The sequence below is a fragment of the Rhipicephalus microplus genome, unplaced genomic scaffold (genome assembly GCF_043290135.1).
Source record: "Rhipicephalus microplus isolate Deutch F79 unplaced genomic scaffold, USDA_Rmic scaffold_230, whole genome shotgun sequence".
Taxonomy (NCBI): domain Eukaryota; kingdom Metazoa; phylum Arthropoda; class Arachnida; order Ixodida; family Ixodidae; genus Rhipicephalus; species Rhipicephalus microplus.
Genome location: NW_027464801.1, coordinates 234,928 through 247,427, shown reverse-complemented (window position 1 = coordinate 247,427; position 12,500 = coordinate 234,928). Strand labels below are relative to the sequence as shown.

At 61.7% G+C, this 12,500-nt stretch overlaps 2 non-coding genes across 2 annotated transcripts; both read right to left on the bottom strand.

Annotated features, from left to right (window-relative positions):
• Nucleotides 1–263: 263 nt before the first annotated feature.
• Nucleotides 264–416, bottom strand: LOC142792625 (5.8S ribosomal RNA). The gene has a single exon (XR_012891078.1). It is a non-coding gene; the product is annotated as a 5.8S ribosomal RNA (ribosomal RNA).
• Nucleotides 417–2,135: 1,719 nt separating this feature from the next.
• Nucleotides 2,136–3,950, bottom strand: LOC142792637 (small subunit ribosomal RNA). Its single transcript, XR_012891090.1, has one exon. It is a non-coding gene; the product is annotated as a small subunit ribosomal RNA (ribosomal RNA).
• Between the last annotated feature and the right edge of the window lie 8,550 nt (nucleotides 3,951–12,500).

The window sequence follows — 12,500 nt, the reverse complement described above, 5'->3', positions numbered from 1 at the left end:
ACCTCGACCGCACTTTCCCTGCAGGCTTCCTTCCGACTCGAAGTCCTGCGGCGGTCTCAACGAGGTGCCACATCCTCAATGCAGTCGGTCGCCCCCGTTTCGGTTGGGCTCTGGCACGACGGTCGCCACCGTCTCGCCCTTGAGTGGCCGCTGTTGGCGCTCGCTGTGAGGTGTTCAGCGTGCTGTCCGTGTTGCCGACGCGGTCAAAACGAGTCGACGGCTCACGTTCCCTTGTGCGCCGAAGGCTCTCTTGATATGTGATCCGACCCTCAGACAGACGAAGCCAAGGGAAGACCCAAGGCCGCAATGTGCGTTCAAAGAATCAGTGCTCAGTGTGTCCTGCAATTCACACCAAGTCTCGCAGCTGGCTGCGTTCTTCATCGACCCGAGAACCGAGTGATCCACCGCTTAGAGTCGTGAAAAAGTGTTTGTTCAATTCCGTACAGTCAAAACCAAACGTTTCTGGCACTCGGCCAAACAGTGGCCAAGAAGGGCGCTTTTCAGCGCACGCTTGGACTCCAAAACTCTGCCGCGCCTTTTTCGGCTGCCGCAAATCGAGCAAACGGTGTGTTTCGGACGGCGTTTCGCTTTCGCTACTTGCGAGTGCTTTCGTGGTCCACCCCTCTATAAATACTCGGGAGGCGTCGAAGCCGGTTCTCCAAGCCGGACCCGTAGGTATCGTTGTGTGCTCGCTCTCATTGGCCCGCCTAACCAGAAAATGCCTGCGGTACACCCATTTGGATAAGAGTGCACGCAGATGCGGGCCTCGACGGCTACACATTTCCTCGGGCGGCCGCCTCCCGGCCTCCGTGGAGCGCGGGATGCACGGTCCCATCGACAAGCCTCTCCCGTTTTTACCGTGGCGTCGCGGTTCACCACGGCAGGCGGGTCGGTCTCCTCCGCATAAAAAGGGGGACCCCCGCTTTTTGTTCCACGAAATCGCACAAGCTTTTTTCGCATCCACGGTTTGCCACCGCACACCAAAATGCCGATCCGGCTGCCTACTTTAGCCAACAGGTGGAGCCAGGCGCGCCGTACTTGCGCGGCACTTCCCACGTCCACCGAAGTCGGTGCCAAGGACCACTTTCGGCGCCGGAGCCGCGTACGAGCCTACTCGAGGCGGAAGAACGAAGCCAGCAAGGGCCTGGCCGCAAGTGCGTTCAATTGTCGGGACGTCCAAGTCCCTCGTTCTTCCGTGCTTCCTCTTTCGGCAAGTCGTTGCGGCACCTTCCCAAAGCGCGCAGACCCGCTAATCGCGACGAGCGCGACGTGGCCGTGCCGCCTTTCCCTCGGCAGCAAGCAAAACGCCTGGCAACGTCGACGCTCCCCTAACCGCGATCTCGCACCGTGTTTCGTGTGGCGAATTCAAAAGCCGGCCGGCGCTGCTGCAACCATTACGGTCGGTACGCATACGCCGCGGAGGGCGGGACGGTCATCGGAGCGTGCGGTTCCTCCATCGAGTACTGCGCACCTCGGCCGTCGCATCGCCGTGCCATGACCGGCCGCGCGTCAACGCGAACCGGTGCCAGCGAGATCCCTCGCCTGCAAGAACCGACCGGCAGCCTCCGTCACCCGAGGACGCGGAGGCGCTTGCCGCGGACGGCGGGACGGTATGCACTGGTGCACAGCGGACCCGTCACATCGCCAGTTCCTTGACCGACCGCCGACGCTTGTGCCGTTCCTCTCGTACTTGGCAGTCGCCGCGCGATTGTCGGGTCTCGTTCTTGCACGCTCGAACGGTCGGGAGGGCACTCGGCTGGCGTTTCGGGAACGCGCAGCCTCGCCTTCTACCGACGTAACCACGACTCGCCGTTCGCGCTCCGCCGCTCCTGTTTACAGTACTAGGCGGTCCCGCAGCGGTCGGGTCGCGCATTTCGAGCGCTTCGAGCCACGGTGCAGTGGCGGGTCGAAAGCCGACCTATGAGTGCGTTGCGCCGTTTGTACCCGCGTCCGCCACCTGGCCGACCGTCCAAGGTCGCGGTGTTGGCGTCCGCTGGGCGCAACAATTTGTCACGGGGTGCCGCTCCACATTCAGGCAGCCCCGTGGGGAAAAGCCGACCCCGCGTCCAAACGGGGTCAGCGGCAGAAAGTGTCGGGCGCAGACGCAGCTGAGGCGCTCACCCTTCACAATCCGTTAATGATCCTTCCGCAGGTTCACCTACGGAAACCTTGTTACGACTTTTACTTCCTCTAAATGATCAAGTTTGGTCATCTTTCCAACAGACCGGCGCAACCGAAAGGCCGCGCCGGACATCGGTCCGAAGACCTCACTAAATCATTCAATCGGTAGTAGCGACGGGCGGTGTGTACAAAGGGCAGGGACGTAATCAACGCGAGCTTATGACTCGCGCTTACTGGGAATTCCTCGTTCAAGGGGAACAATTGCAAGCCCCTATCCCAATCACGAAAGAAGTTCCACGGGTTACCCAGTCTTTTCAGACAGGGATAAAGACACGCTGCTTCCTTCAGTGTAGCGCGCGTGCGGCCCCGGACATCTAAGGGCATCACAGACCTGTTATTGCTCTGTTTCGTGCGGCTAGGAGCCGCTTGTCCCTCTAAGAAGGTTGTAAGGTGCTGGGAACCCCGCACCTATTTAATAGGCTAGAGTCTCGTTCGTTATCGGAATTAACCAGACAAATCGCTCCACCAACTAAGAACGGCCATGCACCACCATCCACCGAATCAAGAAAGAGCTCTCAATCTGTCAATCCTCCCAGTGTCCGGGCCGGGTAAGTTTTCCCGTGTTGAGTCAAATTAAGCCGCAGGCTCCACTCCTGGTGGTGCCCTTCCGTCAATTCCTTTAAGTTTCAGCTTTGCAACCATACTTCCCCCGGAACCCAAATACTTTGGTTTCCCGGAAGCTGCCCGCCGAGTCATTTGAGTAACTCAGGCGGATCGCTGGTTGGCATCGTTTATGGTCAGAACTAGGGCGGTATCTGATCGCCTTCGAACCTCTGACTTTCGTTCTTGATCAATGAAAACATTCTTGGCAAATGCTTTCGCAGTAGTTCGTCTTGCGACGGTCCAAGAATTTCACCTCTAGCGCCGCAATACGAATGCCCCCGTCCGTCCCTCTTAATCATTACCTCGTATTCCAAAAACCAACAGAACAGAAACGAGGTCTTGTTCTATTATTCCATGCAAGTTTATTCAGGCGACTCGCCTGCGTTGAGCACTCTAATTTTTTCAAAGTAAAAGCACCGGCCATCTCGAGGCACACAATGAAGTGCACCAAGAAAGAACCGGCATGATGTTCAGTCCGAGCCGTCGCATCGGGTAGATGCACTACTCGTCTGGAACTGAGATCCAACTACGAGCTTTTTAACCGCAGCAGCTTTAGTATACGCTATTGGAGCTGGAATTACCGCGGCTGCTGGCACCAGACTTGCCCTCCAATTGATCCTCGTTAAAGGATTTAGAGTGTACTCATTTCAATTACGGGGCCTCAAAAGAGTCCCGTATTGTTATTTTTCGTCACTACCTCCCCGTGCCGGGAGTGGGTAATTTGCGCGCCTGCTGCCTTCCTTGGATGTGGTAGCCGTTTCTCAGGCTCCCTCTCCGGAATCGAACCCTGATTCTCCGTTACCCGTAACAACCATGGTAAGCAAGTAACCTACCATCGAAAGTTGATAAGGCAGACACTTGAAAGAAACGTCGCCGGCTCGTGGCCATGCGATCAGCACAAAGTTATCCAGAGTCACCACACAATACGGGCCGAAACCCGATCGATCTTGGTCTAATAAAAGCACCCGTTACCCAAAGGGCTCCAGGCTCACTGCATGTATTAGCTCTAGAATTGCCACAGTTATCCAAGTAGGAAGAAACGATCTAAGGAACCATAACTGATTTAATGAGCCATTCGCGGTTTCGCCTTATTTCGGCATGTACTTAGACATGCATGGCTTAATCTTTGAGACAAGCATATGATTACTGGCAGGATCAACCAGGTAATCGTTCGACTGCGCGTCCGTCCTCGCCTTCGGCGGGCCGGACGCAGTCTGTGTGCGGCGGAGGCCACCTTCAGGCGCCCCAACACGCTTATTTTGCACTCCGAGATGACGGCGTTCGAGCTCGCTACGGCACAACCTTCCCGAAAGACGAGTGGGAGCCGTGCGGCAAGAAGCACGTTCATGCTCGCTCTTTTTCGTTGCATCGACTCGGTCGCGCCGTGCGGGTTGCCCAAGCCCGCTGCACTGTCGGTGGACCGGCCGGAACTAGCAACGGAGCCGAGACTGCAAAGCCGCCAGACGACGGGTCACGCCCGCGTCTTCGGCGCTTTCGCATCTGAATCGCCCGAGGACGACACGGAACACACCTCGATATCGTGGTAAAACGGCACCGTCCGACAACCAGCCCCTAACGCATCAAGCGGATGAGGCTGCAGACGACTGCCGTGGATTCCCCTGGAGCAGACCCGAGGACACGCTTGACGAGGCCGAAGCCCGCCGCATATCAGACACCCGGTCGCTTTCGCGTACGCCGCTCACGAGAACCCCCACATAATAGCAGCGATAAGTACCCAGACCTCCTTGGGCACTAATACGAGCGTACTCGAGAAAATTTCACCGCGGGTGTGCCCCGAAACGTGTGGCACGTTGAGCGTGCCACAAGTCTACGTCGCTCTCAAACCCGCCGAGGTCGTAGAATTTGCGACCCTACTCACGAAATTCCCACCGAGGATACGGCCGCAAACGTACCGCACCTTGGGTAGGCCACGAGTTTGTGCAACACTACGCTGACGGCACAGCACCGAGGTCGTGCGCGCACGCACGGGAAAATTCCGCCGCGGTTTCTGCCGAAAACGTGAGGCACCACGACTCTCCGCAAGTTCGCGTCGACTGCGAAAGACCGAAGTCGTGAACGACGTGTCCGCTACTCGCCGCCGACACGCTGGACACCAAACGTACAACGACTCGACGGCGTCGTAGAGGCCCACGACGCGGTTTTCCTTAACGACGTCTCGGCGTGGCACCGACAGGTTAGAACGGCCGACCAACGTTCCCTGTCCGCCGTTCGGCTCAGTCGAAGGGCTCGGCGACTTCGGCAACGCTGCGAAGCCGCACGGTGACGCACGCCATGTCCCCATTTTTTTTTTTTTTTTCTTTCTGCGTCTGCCGGGGTGCCCCTATAATAGCAGCGATAAGCACCCAGACCGCCGTGGGTCGCTCGCCCCGGCTGACGTGGTTTTTCGTACTCCTGCGGCGGTCGCCGTCAAGCACGTCCAAATACGCTACTTTCGTGGGCGCATTCACGCTCTTTCGCTTCGCCGGAGTGCCAGCACTCACTCTGCCAAAAACGGCGAACATCCGAGCGGCGGTTCCCACTTTTGCGTCGGCGTCGCAAACCCCGCCCCGGCAGACGAGGTTTGCCGTACTCGTGCGACGGTGGCCGGCGGGCACGTCGAAAGACGCCGATATCGTGCGCGAATTGGCGCACCTTGGCTTCACCGGAGTGCCGCCACTGACTCCTCCAAAAACGGCGAAGATCCGAGCGGCGCTTCCCACTTTCGCATCGGCGTCCCGAACTCCGCCCCGGCTGACGCGGTTTACCGTACTCGTGCGACGGTCGCCGGCGAGCACGTGGAAAGACGCCGATATCGTGCCCGAATCGGCTCCGTTCGGCTTCGCCGGAGTGCCAGCACTGGCTCGGCGAAAGACGACGAACATCCGAGCGACGGTTCTCACTATTGCGTACGCGTCGCAAACCCCGCCCCGGCAGACGCACTTTGCCGTACTCGTGCGACGGTCGCCGGCGAGCACGTAGAAAGACGCCGATATCGTGCCGGAATCGGCCCCGTTTGGCTTCGCCGGAGTGCCAGCACTCACTCGGCCACAAACGGCGAACATCCGAGCGGCGGTTCCCACTTAGCCGTCGGCGTCCCGAACTCCGCCCCGGCAGACGCGGTTGCCGAGCTCGTGCGACTAGCGACCGCGAAGCCGTCTCGCGACGCCGCTTTCGTGCGCGGCTCCCACTGCGACCTGGGTCACCCGAGGTCGACGAGCAAGAAAGAATGTCGAAAAAAAATTTTTTTTTTTTTTGCGTCTGCCGGGGTGCCCCTATAATAGCAGCGATAAGCACCCAGACCGCCGTGGGTCGCTCGCCCCGGCTGACGTGGTTTTTCGTACTCCTGCAGCGGTCGCCGTCAAGCACGTCCAAATACGCCACTTTCGTGGGCGCTTTCGCGCTCTTTCGCGTCGCCGGTGTGCCAGCACTCACTCTGCCAAAAACGGCGAACATCCTAGTGGCGGTTCCCACTTTTGCGTCGGCGTCGCCAACCCCGCCCCGGCATACGCGGTTTGCCGTACTCGTGCGGCGGTGGCCGGCGGGCACGTCGAAAGACACCGATATCGTGCGCGAGTCGATGCTTCTTGGTCTCGCAGGAGGGCCGCCACTCACTCCTGCAAAAACGGCGAAGATCCGAGCGGCGCTTCCCACTTTTTCGTCGGCATCGCAAACCTCGCCCCGGCAGACGCGCTTTGCCGTACTCGTGCGACGGTCGCCGGCGAGCACGTCGAAATACGCCGATATCGTGCCCGAATCGGCCCCGTTTCGCTTCGCCGGAGTGCCAGCACTCACTCGGCCAAAAACGGCGAACATCCGAGCAGCGGTACCCACTTAGCCGTCGGCATCCCGAACTCCGCGCCGGCTGACGCGGTTGCCGAGCTCGTGCGACTAGCGACCGCGAACGCGTCTCGCGACGCCGCTTTCGTGCGCGGCTCCCATTGCGACCTGGGTTACCCGAGCTCGACCAGCAAAAAAGAAGGTCGAAAAAAAATTTTTTTTTTCTGCGTCTGCCGGGGTGCCCCTATAATAGCAGCGATAAGCACCCAGACCGCCGTGGGTCGCTCGCCCCGGCTGACGTGGTTTTTCGTACTCCTGCAGCGGTCGCCGTCAAGCACGTCCAAATACGCCACTTTCGTGGGCGCTTTCGCGCTCTTTCGCGTCGCCGGTGTGCCAGCACTCACTCTGCCAAAAACGGCCAACATCCGAGCGGCGGTTCCCACTTTTGCGTCGGCGTCGTAAACCCCGCCCCGGCAGACGCGGTTTGCCCTACTCGTTCGACGGTCGCCGGCGAGCGCGTCGAAAGACGCCGATATCGTGCGCTAATTGGCGCTCCTTGGCTTCTCCGGAGTGCCGCCACTCACTCCTCCAAAAACGGCGAAGATCCGAGCGGCGTTCTCCACTTTCGCATCGGCGTCCCGAACTCCGCCCGGGCTGACGCGGTTTACCGTACTCGTGCGACGGTCGCCGCCGGGCACGTCGAAAGACGCCGATATCGTGCCGTAATCGGCCCCGTTTGGCTTCGCCCGAGTGCCAGCACTCACTCGGCCAAAAACGGCGAACATCCGAGCAGCGTTTCCCACTTTCGCATCGGCGTCCCGAAGCCCGCCCCGGCAGACGCGGTTTGCCCTACTCGAGCGACGGTCGCCGGCGATCACGTCGAAAGGCGCCGAATTCGTGCACGAATCGATGCTTCTTGGTCTCGCAGGAGGGCCGCCACTCACTCCTGCAAAAACGGCGAAGATCCGAGTTGCGCTTCCCACTTTTTCGTCGGCGTCCCGAACTACGCCCCGGCTGACGCGGTTTACCGTACTCGTGCGACGGTCGCCGGCGGGCACTTCAAAATACGCCGATTTCGTGGGCGCATTCACGCTGTTTCGCTTCCCCGGAGTGCCAACACTCACTCTGCCGAAAGCGGCGATCATCCGAGCGGCGGTTCCCACTTTTGCGTCGGCTTCGCAAACGGCGCCCCGGCAGACGCGCTCGTGCGACGTACTCGTGCGACGGTCGCCGGCGAGCACGTCGAAAGACGCCGATATCGTGCTCGAATCGACCCCGTTTCGCTTCGCCGGAGTGCTGCCAGTCACGGCGCAGAGAACGGCGAACAAGTGTTTTTTTTTTTTTCCTAGAATTTGTGTTATAGAAGGCACATTTGATATCGGACGATAATTTTCAACTTTATCACGCGCACCGATTTTCGTGTAGAGGTTTGCAAGTTTATGGGAATTTCTCCACTTGGAATAATGCGATTTAGTAGTACTACGAGAACTTCATGGATGTACTCAAGGGTACGGGGCAAGTCAGTTACGTCAACACCTGCAGATTTTTTACACTTCAAACTGAAAATTGTTGGTTGTGAGTCCTCGTGTGATATTAAAGGCCGATTCGCTAACACATAGAACAAAGAAAGAAAGGAAGAAAAAACGCCCGCGCTCGCTCAAGAAACCTGGGTTCGCAACAAGTGGCAACAACAAGCAACCGAGCGAGTGCGCCAAAACCCGTGGCGGCCGAACAAACGCGAAGTCCCAACCGCGTCAGCCGGGGCGGCACGGGACAGGAAAAATCACTTCAGCCGGGGCGGCGGGGCACCGAATAAACCTCGTCACCTCGTCGCAGGATAAAAGAGGAAACAAAAAGTCTAAACAGCGTCTGCTGGAGCGAATGCGTAATAAAACAACAACAACAACAAAAAAAAAACACCCGCGCTCAAGAAGTCTGCAATCCTCACAAAAGGCGACTGTGACCGAGCAGCGTCAGCCGGGGCCGTGCGGAAACGGAAAAACCGCGACTACCGGGGCGTCGAGGCACCGAAAAATCCACTTCAGCCGCGGCGAAAAAAAAAACAAAAAGAAAGACGGAGGGGGGGGGGGGGAACCACGTCTGCCGGGGCGAAGGAAAAAAAAAAACGCGTCTGCCGGGGCGAGCCCGGGTGCGGCACCACCGGGAAAACTGTGGCAAACAGACATGGCGATCGAGTGAGTGGGCCGCCAGCCAGGCTCAGCCAAAAAGTGCAAAGTCCGAACTGCGTCAGCCGGGGCGGCAAAAACCGCGTCAGCCGGGGCGGCGCAAAAAACCGCGTCTGCCGGGGCGGCACGAAACCGCGTCAGCCGGGGCGGGGCGAAAACTGCGTCAGCCGGGGCGAAAAGAAAAAAAAAACGCGTCTGCCGGGGCAAGCCCGGGTGCGGCACCACCGGGAAAACTGTGGCAAACAGACATGGCGATCGAGTGAGTGGGCCGCCAGCCAGGCACAGCCGAAAAGTGCAAAGTCCGAACCGTGTCAGCCGGGGCGACGCAAAAACCGCGTCAGCCGGGGCGGCGCGAAAACCGCGTCAGCCGGGGCGGCACGAAACCGCGTCAGCCGGGGCGGCGCGAAAACTGCGTCAGCCGGGGCGGCGCGAAAACCTCGTCAGCCGGGGCGAGCGAAAAGGGGGGGGGGGAACCACGTCTGCCGGGGCGAAAGAAAAAAAACGCGTCTGCCGGGGCGAGCCCGGGTGCGGCACCACCGGGAAGACTGTGGCAAACAGACATGGCGATCGAGTGAGTGGGCCGCCAGCCAGGCTCAGCCCAAAAAGTGCCAAGTCCGAACTGCGTCAGCCGGGGCGGCAAAAACCGCGTCAGCCGGGGCGGCGCGAAAACCGCGTCTGCCGGGGCGGCGCGAAAACTGCGTCTGCCGGGGCGAGCCCGGGTGCGGCACCACCGGGAAAACTGTGGCAAACAGACATGGCGATCGAGTGAGTGGGCCGCCAGCCAGGCACAGCCGAAAAGTGCTAAGTCCGAACTGCGTCTGCCGGGGCGGCACGAAACCGCGTCAGCCGGGGCGGCGCGAAAACCGCGTCTGCCGGGGCGGCACGAAACCGCGTCAGCCGGGGCGGCGCGAAAACTGCGTCAGCCGGGGCGAGCCCGGGTGCGGCACCACCGGGAAAACTGTGGCAAACAGACATGGCGATCGAGTGAGTGGGCCGCCAGCCAGGCACAGCCGAAAAGTGCTAAGTCCGAACTGCGTCTGCCGGGGCGGCACGAAACCGCGTCAGCCGGGGCGGCGCGAAAACCGCGTCTGCCGGGGCGGCACGAAACCGCGTCAGCCGGGGCGGCGCGAAAACTGCGTCAGCCGGGGCGAGCCCGGGTGCGGCACCACCGGGAAAACTGTGGCAAACAGACATGGCGATCGAGTGAGTGGGCCGCCAGCCAGGCACAGCCGAAAAGTGCTAAGTCCGAACTGCGTCAGCCGGGGCGGCAAAAACCGCGTCAGCCGGGGCGGCGCAAAAAACCGCGTCTGCCGGGGCGGCACGAAACCGCGTCAGCCGGGGCGGCGCGAAAACTGCGTCAGCCGGGGCGAAAGAAAAAAAAAAAAACGCGTCTGCCGGGGCGAGCCCGGGTGCGGCACCACCGGGAAAACTGTGGCAAACAGACATGGCGATCGAGTGAGTGGGCCGCCAGCCAGGCACAGCCGAAAAGTGCTAAGTCCGAACTGCGTCTGCCGGGGCGGCACGAAACCGCGTCAGCCGGGGCGGCGCGAAAACCGCGTCTGCCGGGGCGGCACGAAACCGCGTCAGCCGGGGCGGCGCGAAAACTGCGTCAGCCGGGGCGAGCCCGGGTGCGGCACCACCGGGAAAACTGTGGCAAACAGACATGGCGATCGAGTGAGTGGGCCGCCAGCCAGGCACAGCCGAAAAGTGCTAAGTCCGAACTGCGTCTGCCGGGGCGGCACGAAACCGCGTCAGCCGGGGCGGCGCGAAAACCGCGTCTGCCGGGGCGGCACGAAACCGCGTCAGCCGGGGCGGCGCGAAAACTGCGTCAGCCGGGGCGAGCCCGGGTGCGGCACCACCGGGAAAACTGTGGCAAACAGACATGGCGATCGAGTGAGTGGGCCGCCAGCCAGGCACAGCCGAAAAGTGCAAAGTCCGAACCGTGTCAGCCGGGGCGACGCAAAAACCGCGTCAGCCGGGGCGGCGCGAAAACCGCGTCAGCCGGGGCGGCACGAAACCGCGTCAGCCGGGGCGGCGCGAAAACTGCGTCAGCCGGGGCGGCGCGAAAACCTCGTCAGCCGGGGCGAGCGAAAAGGGGGGGGGGGGGGGAACCACGTCTGCCGGGGCGAAAGAAAAAAAAAACGCGTCTGCCGGGGCGAGCCCGGGTGCGGCACCACCGGGAAGACTGTGGCAAACAGACATGGCGATCGAGTGAGTGGGCCGCCAGCCAGGCTCAGCCCAAAAAGTGCCAAGTCCGAACTGCGTCAGCCGGGGCGGCAAAAACCGCGTCAGCCGGGGCGGCGCGAAAACCGCGTCTGCCGGGGCGGCGCGAAAACTGCGTCAGCCGGGGCGAGCCCGGGTGCGGCACCACCGGGAAAACTGTGGCTAACAGACATGGCGATCGAGTGAGTGGGCCACCAGCCAGGCTCAGCCAAAAAGTGCCAAGTCCGAACTGCGTCAGCCGGGGCGGCAAAAACCGCGTCAGCCGGGGCGGTGCAAAAAAACCGCGTCTGCCGGGGCGGCACGAAACCGCGTCAGCCGGGGCGGCGCGAAAACTGCGTCAGCCGGGGCGAAAGAAAAAAAAAAACGCGTCTGCCGGGGCGAGCCCGGGTGCGGCACCACCGGGAAAACTGTGGCAAACAGACATGGCGATCGAGTGAGTGGGCCGCCAGCCAGGCACAGCCGAAAAGTGCTAAGTCCGAACTGCGTCTGCCGGGGCGGCACGAAACCGCGTCAGCCGGGGCGGCGCGAAAACCGCGTCTGCCGGGGCGGCACGAAACCGCGTCAGCCGGGGCGGCGCGAAAACTGCGTCAGCCGGGGCGAGCCCGGGTGCGGCACCACCGGGAAAACTGTGGCAAACAGACATGGCGATCGAGTGAGTGGGCCGCCAGCCAGGCACAGCCGAAAAGTGCTAAGTCCGAACTGCGTCTGCCGGGGCGGCACGAAACCGCGTCAGCCGGGGCGGCGCGAAAACCGCGTCTGCCGGGGCGGCACGAAACCGCGTCAGCCGGGGCGGCGCGAAAACTGCGTCAGCCGGGGCGAGCCCGGGTGCGGCACCACCGGGAAAACTGTGGCAAACAGACATGGCGATCGAGTGAGTGGGCCGCCAGCCAGGCACAGCCGAAAAGTGCTAAGTCCGAACTGCGTCAGCCGGGGCGGCAAAAACCGCGTCAGCCGGGGCGGCGCAAAAAACCGCGTCTGCCGGGGCGGCACGAAACCGCGTCAGCCGGGGCGGCGCGAAAACTGCGTCAGCCGGGGCGAAAGAAAAAAAAAAAACGCGTCTGCCGGGGCGAGCCCGGGTGCGGCACCACCGGGAAAACTGTGGCAAACAGACATGGCGATCGAGTGAGTGGGCCGCCAGCCAGGCACAGCCGAAAAGTGCTAAGTCCGAACTGCGTCTGCCGGGGCGGCACGAAACCGCGTCAGCCGGGGCGGCGCGAAAACCGCGTCTGCCGGGGCGGCACGAAACCGCGTCAGCCGGGGCGGCGCGAAAACTGCGTCAGCCGGGGCGAGCCCGGGTGCGGCACCACCGGGAAAACTGTGGCAAACAGACATGGCGATTGAGTGAGTGGGCCGCCAGCCAGGCACAGCCGAAAAGTGCTAAGTCCGAACTGCGTCTGCCGGGGCGGCACGAAACCGCGTCAGCCGGGGCGGCGCGAAAACCGCGTCTGCCGGGGCGGCACGAAACCGCGTCAGCCGGGGCGGCGCGAAAACTGCGTCAGCCGGGGCGAGCCCGGGTGCGGCACCACCGGG